This window comes from Trichosurus vulpecula, chromosome 4 (genome assembly GCF_011100635.1).
Source record: "Trichosurus vulpecula isolate mTriVul1 chromosome 4, mTriVul1.pri, whole genome shotgun sequence".
NCBI lineage: Eukaryota > Metazoa > Chordata > Mammalia > Diprotodontia > Phalangeridae > Trichosurus > Trichosurus vulpecula.
This window is the reverse complement of record NC_050576.1, coordinates 156,647,780-156,657,330: the sequence shown is the minus strand read 5'-3', so window position 1 is coordinate 156,657,330 and position 9,551 is coordinate 156,647,780.

The window sequence follows — 9,551 nt, the reverse complement described above, 5'->3', positions numbered from 1 at the left end:
AGTGTCAGAGTCAGGACATTCCAGTCTCTCAATTCCTACTGTAACTTTCTTGCCCCTACTTCCACTATCCCCAATTTCTCCTCTCCATCTCTGTCTGTGTATGTCTGTCTCTGACTCTGTCTCTGTGTGTGTGTGTCTGTCTGTCTGTCTCTTACTGTGTGTGTGTGTGTGTGTGTGTCTTACTCTGTCTCTGTCTCTCTCTCTCTTCTCCCCCGCCCCCACCACTGCCATCCACCCATATGTGCAAAAATACGTGTAGCAGTTATTTTTAGTGGCAGAGAACTGTTTGAAACTAAAGGGATGAACATTGGGGGAATGGCTGGACAAATTATGGTATATGAATGTAATGGAATATGATTGGGCCATAAGAAATGATGAAAGAGAGGTTTCAGGGAAGCCTAGGAAGACTTGTACGAACTGAACAGAACCAGGAGACCGATTTATACAATATTAATAAAACTGTAAAGACGAACAACTTTGACAGACTTAAAGAGCTCTGATGGACAAAATAACCAAGCAGTGATACTAAAGGACAAATGATGAAACATACCAATTGCCTCCTGACAGAGTGATGCAGAATGATATACACATTTTCAGACATGGCCAATGTGGGAATTAGTTTTGCTAGACTATACCTATTTATTACAAATCCACCACCCCCCTCCCAATTCGGGAGAAGGGGAAGTGGGAGAAAACATATGCTTGTAATTGAAAAAAGAAAAGAAAAAAGTTTAAAGACAGCCATCTATCTATTGCAAGGAAATCTCAGCTTAAAAATCACATTAGCCTGTACTGAGCCCCCCCCCCCCCCCCCCCCCCCCCGCCTCCCCAGCTTTCCTGCCTTCTCTTTTACTCATACTGCTACTTGTTAAGCCCTCCTCTCTGACACCCTGCTTCATGATGGACTCCAACTGTATCCAAGCTGTGTATTCTCTGCTTTTCTCAGAAGCCTCCCCAAAAGGTTCCTGTTTCAAAGATGAATCACATTCCCCAGGGAGTAGGTGGGAACAACTTCCCCAACCCTCTCACAGGCTGAGGGGGGCGCAGGTGGAGCCTCCCTCCAGGTCTGGGTAGGTAGTTGAACAAGTTAGTTCCTTTCTTTCCTTTTCTTGACTCCATAGACTGCCTAGCCCTCCTTCTGCCAGGTTCCATACCCCATCTTCCCACTTAATCTCCTCCCTCTTCCCTCAAATATCCCCTTAACATCCTCCAGGGTCGCTCCTTTCTATGCCCTTCCTACCCCACTGGGCAAGCTTACCCCAACCCAGTGGTTCTACTACTGCTGGAAGCCAATATAATTCATTTCTCTTTTCTGTGAAGCAATTCTTTGGTACTCAATGTGGGAACTGCCCAGATGACAGACACCATTAGCCCCAGAACAAACAATAGTGAGGTACAAACCCTCAGGACTTGAAATCCCCCAAACTGTTTTTCCTCTCCTTTCCAACAGATCCAGCTGAACTCCGCTCTGGCCTCCCCCACCCCATCCCCACTAGAATCTCTTTTTCTCTCCCCTTTTCTTCTGTTCTCTACCCCTAGAACTCTCCTCTTTTCCTGTTCTCTCCCATAGAATTCCTTTCTTTTCCTGTTTTCTCCCCCAGAACTACTCTTGTTCTGTTCTCTGCCCTCCCCACTCCCTTCATCTTTTCTTTTCCTCTACGGTTCTCTTCCTCTTCTGTTCTCTCCCAGAGCTCCGCTTTTAGTTGTCTCTCCTCCAAGAACTCCTCTCTTCTGTTCTCTCTCCCTAGGATCCCCCCTCCTATTTTTGTCCCTCAGAACTCCCCTTATCTCTTTTTCTTGTTTACCAGAACTCCCTCATCTCCTTTTCTCTCCTCCTGGATCTCCCCTCTTCTGTTCTCTTCCCAGAACTACTACTGTTTTCTCTTCTGTTTCTCTCAGAGCCCTCTTTGAACCCCTCTCTTCTGGTGGTCTTTTCTCCCAGAACTCCCTCTTCTCTCCCTGAGAAATTTTCTTTTCCTGTTCTCTCACCCTCCCAGATCTTCTCTTCCCCTGTTATCTCCTCCTGAATTCCTCTTTTCTAGAACTCCCTTTTCTGTTCTCTTTCTCCAGAATCTCCTTCTTCCCCTGATCCCGTCCCCCAACTCCCCTTTTCTGTTTCCACCACCTGAACTCCACTTCTGTTCTTGTCTCTCTGTCCTCCCCTCTTGCGGTCTCTTCTCTTGTTCTCTCCTCGGAACTCCCATTTCTTAGTGGTCCCTCCCCAGGTACTCCGTGCTTTTCCCATTCTCTCCTCCTAGAATTTCCCCGTCTTCTATTCTCTGCCGCAGAACTTCGGTCTTGTTTCCACCTCCTGGAATCCTCCTCTCCAGTTCTCTCCTCCAGAACTCCTTTTCTGTTCTCATCTCCTTCTACTTCCCTCTTCTGTTATCCCCTAGTAAGCCCCTCTTCTGTTGTTCCCCCTAGAACGCTTCTCTTCTCCAGTTCTTGTCCCCCAGAACTCCCCTCTCCTCGTGGTTTGACCTCCAAAACTCTTTTCTTTTCCTGTTATCTCCCCAAGAACTCTCTTGTTCTCCTGTTTCCAACACCCCTCCTTCCCTCCCCCCTAAAAAATACTCTGGTCTTTGTTTTCTCCCCCAAAACTTCTCTCTTCTGCTCTATCCTCCACCCCTCCACCCCACTACCCGAGTTTCCCACTTCTATGGGTCTCCCCAGCATAAGCACCCCCCCCCAGCCCACTCCCCACTTCTTCTGCTCCCCCAGAGATCCTCCTCCCTCACCTGCTGCGCTCTGCTCGCCCGCTCTCCCAGTCACACAATAGGGGGCGGTCCCGCCTCTCAGGCTCAGGGGCTCGGAGCGCCTCCAGTTACCCTGGAGACCGCCAATCCCCCCTCAGCCTGCTGCCAATGGGAGCCAGCTAGGGGAGGGGTTAGGCTGGCGGGGTCCCAGCCGGAATCTGGGAGTTGTAGTTTCTCTAGGGGTTTGCAGCGTGGACCACGGACCCTTGGCGCCCCCTCGTGGCGCTCTCGAAAGTCCCGGCTGGTAGCCAGCTAGCTCAGACAATGTCCTTGTCCTTGGTGTTGACAGGAGGAGCTAGTTCCTTAGCTTGTCCCCTTCTCATTTATTTCTACCTCCTGTCTCTGCAGTCCTGTAGCCTTACGCCGCTGTCCTTTACTCTCTGGGGGGAAGAGCAGTGGGACTGGGGCTGGAGCCCAGGCTGAAATTTGAACCCTAGGGGCAGAAACAGCACGCAGGGTGCAGACCTCCCCGCCCTCTCCCAGGAGATCCACCCCACTCTTCGGTACATCCAATCCCCTCCCCGCCCCACGCCCTCCCCCTGACTTTCTTACTGGACTGGAAATACCTGTCTGTGTTGGCAAGCGCCCTAATCCTACTCCCACCGCCCGCATTGTATAGAGGCGGGACCCGCTGCTCCTCAGCCTCGCCCAGGAACTCTACAATGCTAGACCCTGGATTTCACTCCCTTCCAGCTCTAAATCCAAAGATTGGAAGTCTAGAGTCCAACATTTCCACTTGAGAACTCTTAATTGGCAGAGGTCCCGTTTTCGCTGGACGCTGTTCCTACACTTCAAGACCTACTCAAATTTCATCCTTGAAACTTCCTACTACTTTTCACACAGACATTCATCTCTCCCTTATTGTCTCTGTCACTCATCTAGTAATTATAATTTATTGTCTTATGATACCTCTTGTAACTTAAATAGAACCTATAATCAATGTGTTTTTTTCTTGTCCACACACCGTATCTTTTTTCCTTTTCAAAGATTTTTCCTTTTCATTTCTTAATCTTGTCTCCCCTGCTGGAGTATAATAACCCTGAGGGAAGAAACTGCTGTCAATCTTACTCTTGGTGGGTGATCAGTAGATATTTGTTGAGTGAATTAACTTTTTAATGATAACAATAACTAATTTTTATCTTATTTTGGCTTTATAAAGCCCTTTCCTCACAATAACTCTGTGAGGTAAATAGTACAAATATTATTATTGCCAATTAGCTGATGAGGAAACAGGTCCATAGATGTGGAACAACTTGGTCTTTTGGGGTTTAGAGCTAGAAGGCACTTTAACAATCATCTAGTCTAACCCTTTGTCCATGTCTATCCCCATTTAATAGAAGATGATATTGAGATTCAGACAAATTAAGTTATTTTCAGTGGTAGTAAAGAAGATGAAATCAAAGGTTCACATTAAAAGTCAGAAAATCTGAGTTTTAATTCTACCACAAACTACCCATGTGTCAAGAGAACATTCCTCCTCTTTGTCTCAGTCTCTCCCTTTCAAATCAAACATAAGTATTAAGTGCCTACTATATGCTAGACTCTGGATATACAATGTATACAGTGTATATTATATATGGGAGATGGAATGTGGTGTAATGAGTAGAGAATAGGCCAGTTTGGGGGAACCCCAGAGTGTAACACAGTATACAATGAACTATAAAACTAAATAAAACATTTCAAAAGGAATTCACAGGAACTAACAGAGGAAACAAGTTAGTTATACCTATATACATATATATGTGTATTACAGAATAAATATAAATATCTACAATGTATACAGTATATATCATACATACACATTATATACAAAGTAGTTGAATAATAGCAGTTGAGTGAATTAGGAAAGGCTTCATGTAGAAAGCTGGGCATGTGTTGTGCCTTGAAGGAAAAGAGGGATTCTTTGAAGAGTAGGTGACGAGGGAGTGTATTCCAGGCATCAGAAATGGGAGGTGGAATATCTTGCATAAGGAATAAAGAGAAGGCCAATTTAGCTGGATCCCAGAGTGCGTCAAGGATAATTATGTAGTAAGGAGGCTGGAAAGATAGGTTGGGGCAAAGCTAAACAGGGTGTTTGAATTTCATCCAAGAAGCAATAGGGCCATCAACAGTATGGAGAATGGACAGGAGTAGAGGGAGACTGAGGCAGAGAAATCAGTTAGGAGGCCATTGAAATAATCTAGGCAAGAATATTACACAGTAACGATGTGAATAGAGAGAGAAAAGAGGTGTTGGGGGTGAGGGGAGTAGAAATGTCAAGATTTGGCAAATAATTGTCTATGTGGGGTGAGGAAGAGTGAGGAGTTGGGGATAATGTCAAGGTTATGAACCTAGGAGTCTGGAAGAATGATGGTGTCTTTGACAGAAATAAGGAAGTTTCTAAGGGGGTGGGGGAAGATAACCAGTTCTTTTTTTGTACATATTCAATTTGAATGTCTCCAGGACATCCAGTCTGAAATGTCCAATAATCAGTTGGTAATATACTATTAAAGCTTGGAGCAAAAACTGGGGCTGACTATTTAGATCTGTAAGTCACTCTGGCATAGAGATAATGAAACCCATGGAGGATGAAAAAGAAAGGGGGGAGAGGGAGGAAAAAGGAGGGAAGATAAGGGACATGGGAAGGAAGGATAAAGATAAAGGATAAAGAGAGAGATAAAGAAGGATAAAGAGAGAAGGAGGAAAGGGAGAAAGAGAAAACTAGAGGGAGATGAAGGGGAGAAAAGAGAAGGGAGGAAGATAGAGAGAAGAATGGGTGGGGCAGGGGGAGTGCTCAGACAGTGATTTGGAAAACACTCACAGTTAGAGAGTATAATCTGGATGATGAACCAGCAAAGGAGATGGATAAGGAATGGCTAGACAGGTAGAAGACTGAGGAAAGATAAGCACCATGAAAACTCAGAGAGGAGATAATACTCAAGAGGAGAGGGTGATCAACAGTGTCAAACGCAGCAGACAGGTTGAGAAGGATGAGCATTGAAAAAAAGACCATCAGATTTAGCAATGAAAGTATTACCAGTAACTTTGAAAAGAGCAGTTTTAGTTGAATGATGAGGTTGGAAGCCAGACTGCAACAGGTTGTTCTAGAATGAAGTGAGAGGAGAGGGAGTAAAGGGAGTAGATGTTTTTTTCTAGGAGTTTGTCTGAGGAAGAGAGGAGAGAAATAGAAGAGTAGCTTGATGGATTTTTAAGGATGGGAGAGACTTGGACATGATTGAAGGCAGTAAGAAAGGAGCCGATGGATAGGTAGAAGAAATTAAGATTGGTGGGGAGGGGGAATAATTGAATTTGTAATCTGCTGGAAAATATAGGAATGGACAGGATGGAGAGGGGTTCGTCTTCACAAGGAGACAGACCCCATCATTGTCAGAGACTGGAGCAAAGGGAGTAAGAGTAAGGATGATATCAAGAGATTTTGAGGTGAAGAGAAGGAGAGAAGAGACCGCTAACATTGGGTGATCTCCCGAGCTGAGAGAGGGGAGAGGGAGGAGGTGTAGGAAGTTTGATGAGAGAAGTTTGGAAAGTTTTTGTGAAGATTTAGATAGGAAAGAACAAAAGATCCAGCTTCCTACAATGATAGCCTAACTTAGGGCTGTCCAAAATACAGCCTGCAGGCCACATGCAGCCTGCAGTGCGATTTTACATGGCCAGCCTGTGGATTTTAATTATCATGAACGATAAAATAAAATAATAATTTGCATGGAATGCATATTATATTTTTAATTCCATCACTAATAAATAATCTTGTTAATTTTCTTTGGTGTTTCTAAGCAGTATTACAGACAGAACATATCTCACGGAATTTTCAATTGATCTGTGGGATGCGTTCTGTCTGTAGGTTGCAGACTAGTCAGTATGCACCTACCTTTATACTGTTGTGTTATTGCTTTGTTGTTTTGTGTTTGCTTTTGCACGTCATCCCTTCTCCTGTCATATTGATAACACATGTTCCCCCACTTTCTATTAGTGTACTGTATTTTTTATTCTGGGTGCAGCCCTCAAATAATTATTTTAATGCGGCCCTAAGATAACCTAAGGTTGGACAGCCCTGGCCTAACTGAAGTTGGATATCATGAATTTCTAATGTACCAGTAAGCTCAGTTGTGTGGCTTCCTCCAGTTCTGCTCAGCAGCACATAAGGAGGAGCAGAGGAGGCATATGGTGAGAGTAATCCAGGGCTGGGGCTTGCCAAGAGATGAGTGGTAATAGGACAAGGGAGTAGGGAATTCAAGAGTGGAGGACATTGTGGAGTTGAATTGGCTAGGGTCAAGATTGGAGAAGAAAAGCAAAATCAATTATTGGGCTAGATCAGTGAAAGGGGCAGGTACTAACTACATTGTCAACATTTATTAAGTACCCTCTATATACCCAGCTGTAGGCTAGACTATTTAGGGGACATAGAGATAAATAAGACCTAGATTCTGCTGTTGAGCTAGTTAGGGTGACAGGGTAAACATGAAATAACACAAGAACATGATAACCATGAAACATGATTCCAGATAAGTAGAGTAATGCTATAAATTCCATATATATTAATAACAATAATAGCTAGCATTTATCTAGAACCTTAAGGTTTACAAAGCACTGTACATGTGTTATCTCGTGTGACTCTCATAAAAACCCTGTGAGGTAGGTACTATTATTATCCCAATATTGCAGACATGGAGAGATTAAGTAATTTGCCTAGGGTTGGGATCCAAGTCAGAATTCAAACTCAGGTCTTCCTGATTCCAAATCCTTCACTCTATACACTGTGCCACCTACCCATATATTGGTACATGGTACATACAAAGAGCTGGGATTTTTAAAAAAAAAAAGTGCTAAGATGTCTCCTTTCCTCAAGGACTTTACAGTCTGTTTAGGGAGGTCCAATTCAATTCAACCAATGTTTATTAAGTGCCTATTATGTTCAAGGCACTGAGTTAGATGCCATCATGGCTTTGACTCATGAGAAAAAAATAGCAAAGACAAAAGCAAAAAATTCCCTGCCTAGAAGGAGCTTACATTCTACTCACATTTTGTTGATTTCATCAGTATAGGTGTTCCATCTGCCGGTGCAGATTAAAGCCCCTCCATGCCTTCTCATCCTGTGCCTTATTCATTCTTCCACCTCCCTTAAGTCCTCCACAAGAGAATCTACCCAACACTGGAGCTCTTCTTCTTGTTCCCTTACTATGTTGGGGGTACCAGTGGACCGTTCAGGATGTCATACGATAGAAGATAACAGGTTTAGAACTAAAAGGGGCCTTAGAAGTTATCTAATGTAACCTCCTATCCCCCTGCCATTTTATAGATGAGGCAATTGAGACCCAGGAATGTTGAGTGACTTGTCTTAGACTATAGAGCTAATAAATGTGTTCAGGGAAGACTAGTACCTCTGGTGTGAAGGCTGCTGAGCCCTTTTCAGGTTAGCTTTCCACCTGTAGTGTCCACCTGTTCTACCTAACTCTTACTTGTGGCTCCAACAAGCTGTAGAATGCACAATGGCCACACCCTGGCAAACCATTTGGGCAGACAGGCTGAACCAGGTTGAGGGTAACCCAGGGGTCTCAGATCCGTTGGTGAGTTAGGAGAATGTCTACCTCAAGCATGTGAAGACTTGCCTTGGTGGAATGGGCAGATGAGAACAATTTATTCCAATGGCCGTGAAGGTAGCTGAAGCAGGTGCTGTGGAGTGCTTAGAGCCTGGTTAGACATTGAAGAGTCCAAGGTGATCCACTGCATCTTGAGCCATCAGCAGTCATCTTGATTCTGTCCTACCACTGGACTGTAATGACTCTGGAGGAGAGTAAGGCCAATGACTTGTGCAACTCTGCCTCACTTAAATACGATTTACACATGAATAAAAAAAAAAGACAGCTAGTAAATGGCAGACCCAGAATTAGAATGCAGGTCCTTAGACTCCAGATGCACCATTCTTTCCACTATGCCATGCAGCCACCATCTGTCTGTTAGATCTCATTCTCAACATATGATAGACTCCCTCTTTTTTTTTTGCTCACACATGTCTTTCATAAAGTATGTTAGGCCATTTCTTGGGGTCAAGTTAGAACTAATCATGCTTCTTTTCAATGCCTTTGAGGGCATTTGTAATTTTGATTCTTCCAGGAGCATCCTATTGAATTTTTCAAGGTTCTAGAGGATGGGCTAGAGGATACTGGACTTTTGTGGAAGGAAAGGGGTTTTAAAAAATCAGTGAAGGTAATGAGAAATTTTTCAAATACAATATAGCACAATAAAATAACCAATCTTTATGTAGTGCTTTAATGTCTTCAAAGCCTTTGGCATTTGGTACTTACAACAACCCTGTTTGGTAGGTGCTGTTATTATCTCATTTTATAGATGAGAAACCTATGACTTGAAAAGGTTAACTCACTTACACAAAGTCATGTAGCTAGAAATGTCTGGGGTAGGATTAAAAGCTAGGTCTTCCTGACTCCAAGTCTAACACTCTCTCCGTTATGCCATACTACAAGTTCTTTGGGGGAAAAGGACTGTTTTGGTTTTGTTTTTATATCTTTAAAAATGTTAATTTAATTTTTTTCTATTTTTTGTATTCTTTATGCATAATTCAGGATTTCTTTGTATACAACTGTGCATAGTTCTTTGCACAGTAGGTACTTAATAATGCAATTTCCTTATATCCAGAGTGCCTACCATAGTTTCTTGCATATAGTAGGTATATAATAAATGTCTGTCAAATTGAATTGAACTCTATCCCCTCTGATCCTGGTTCCAGCTTAAAGAACATCTGTAGTGTTTGATGGGCTTTTCATAGTCTGATTGATATCATTT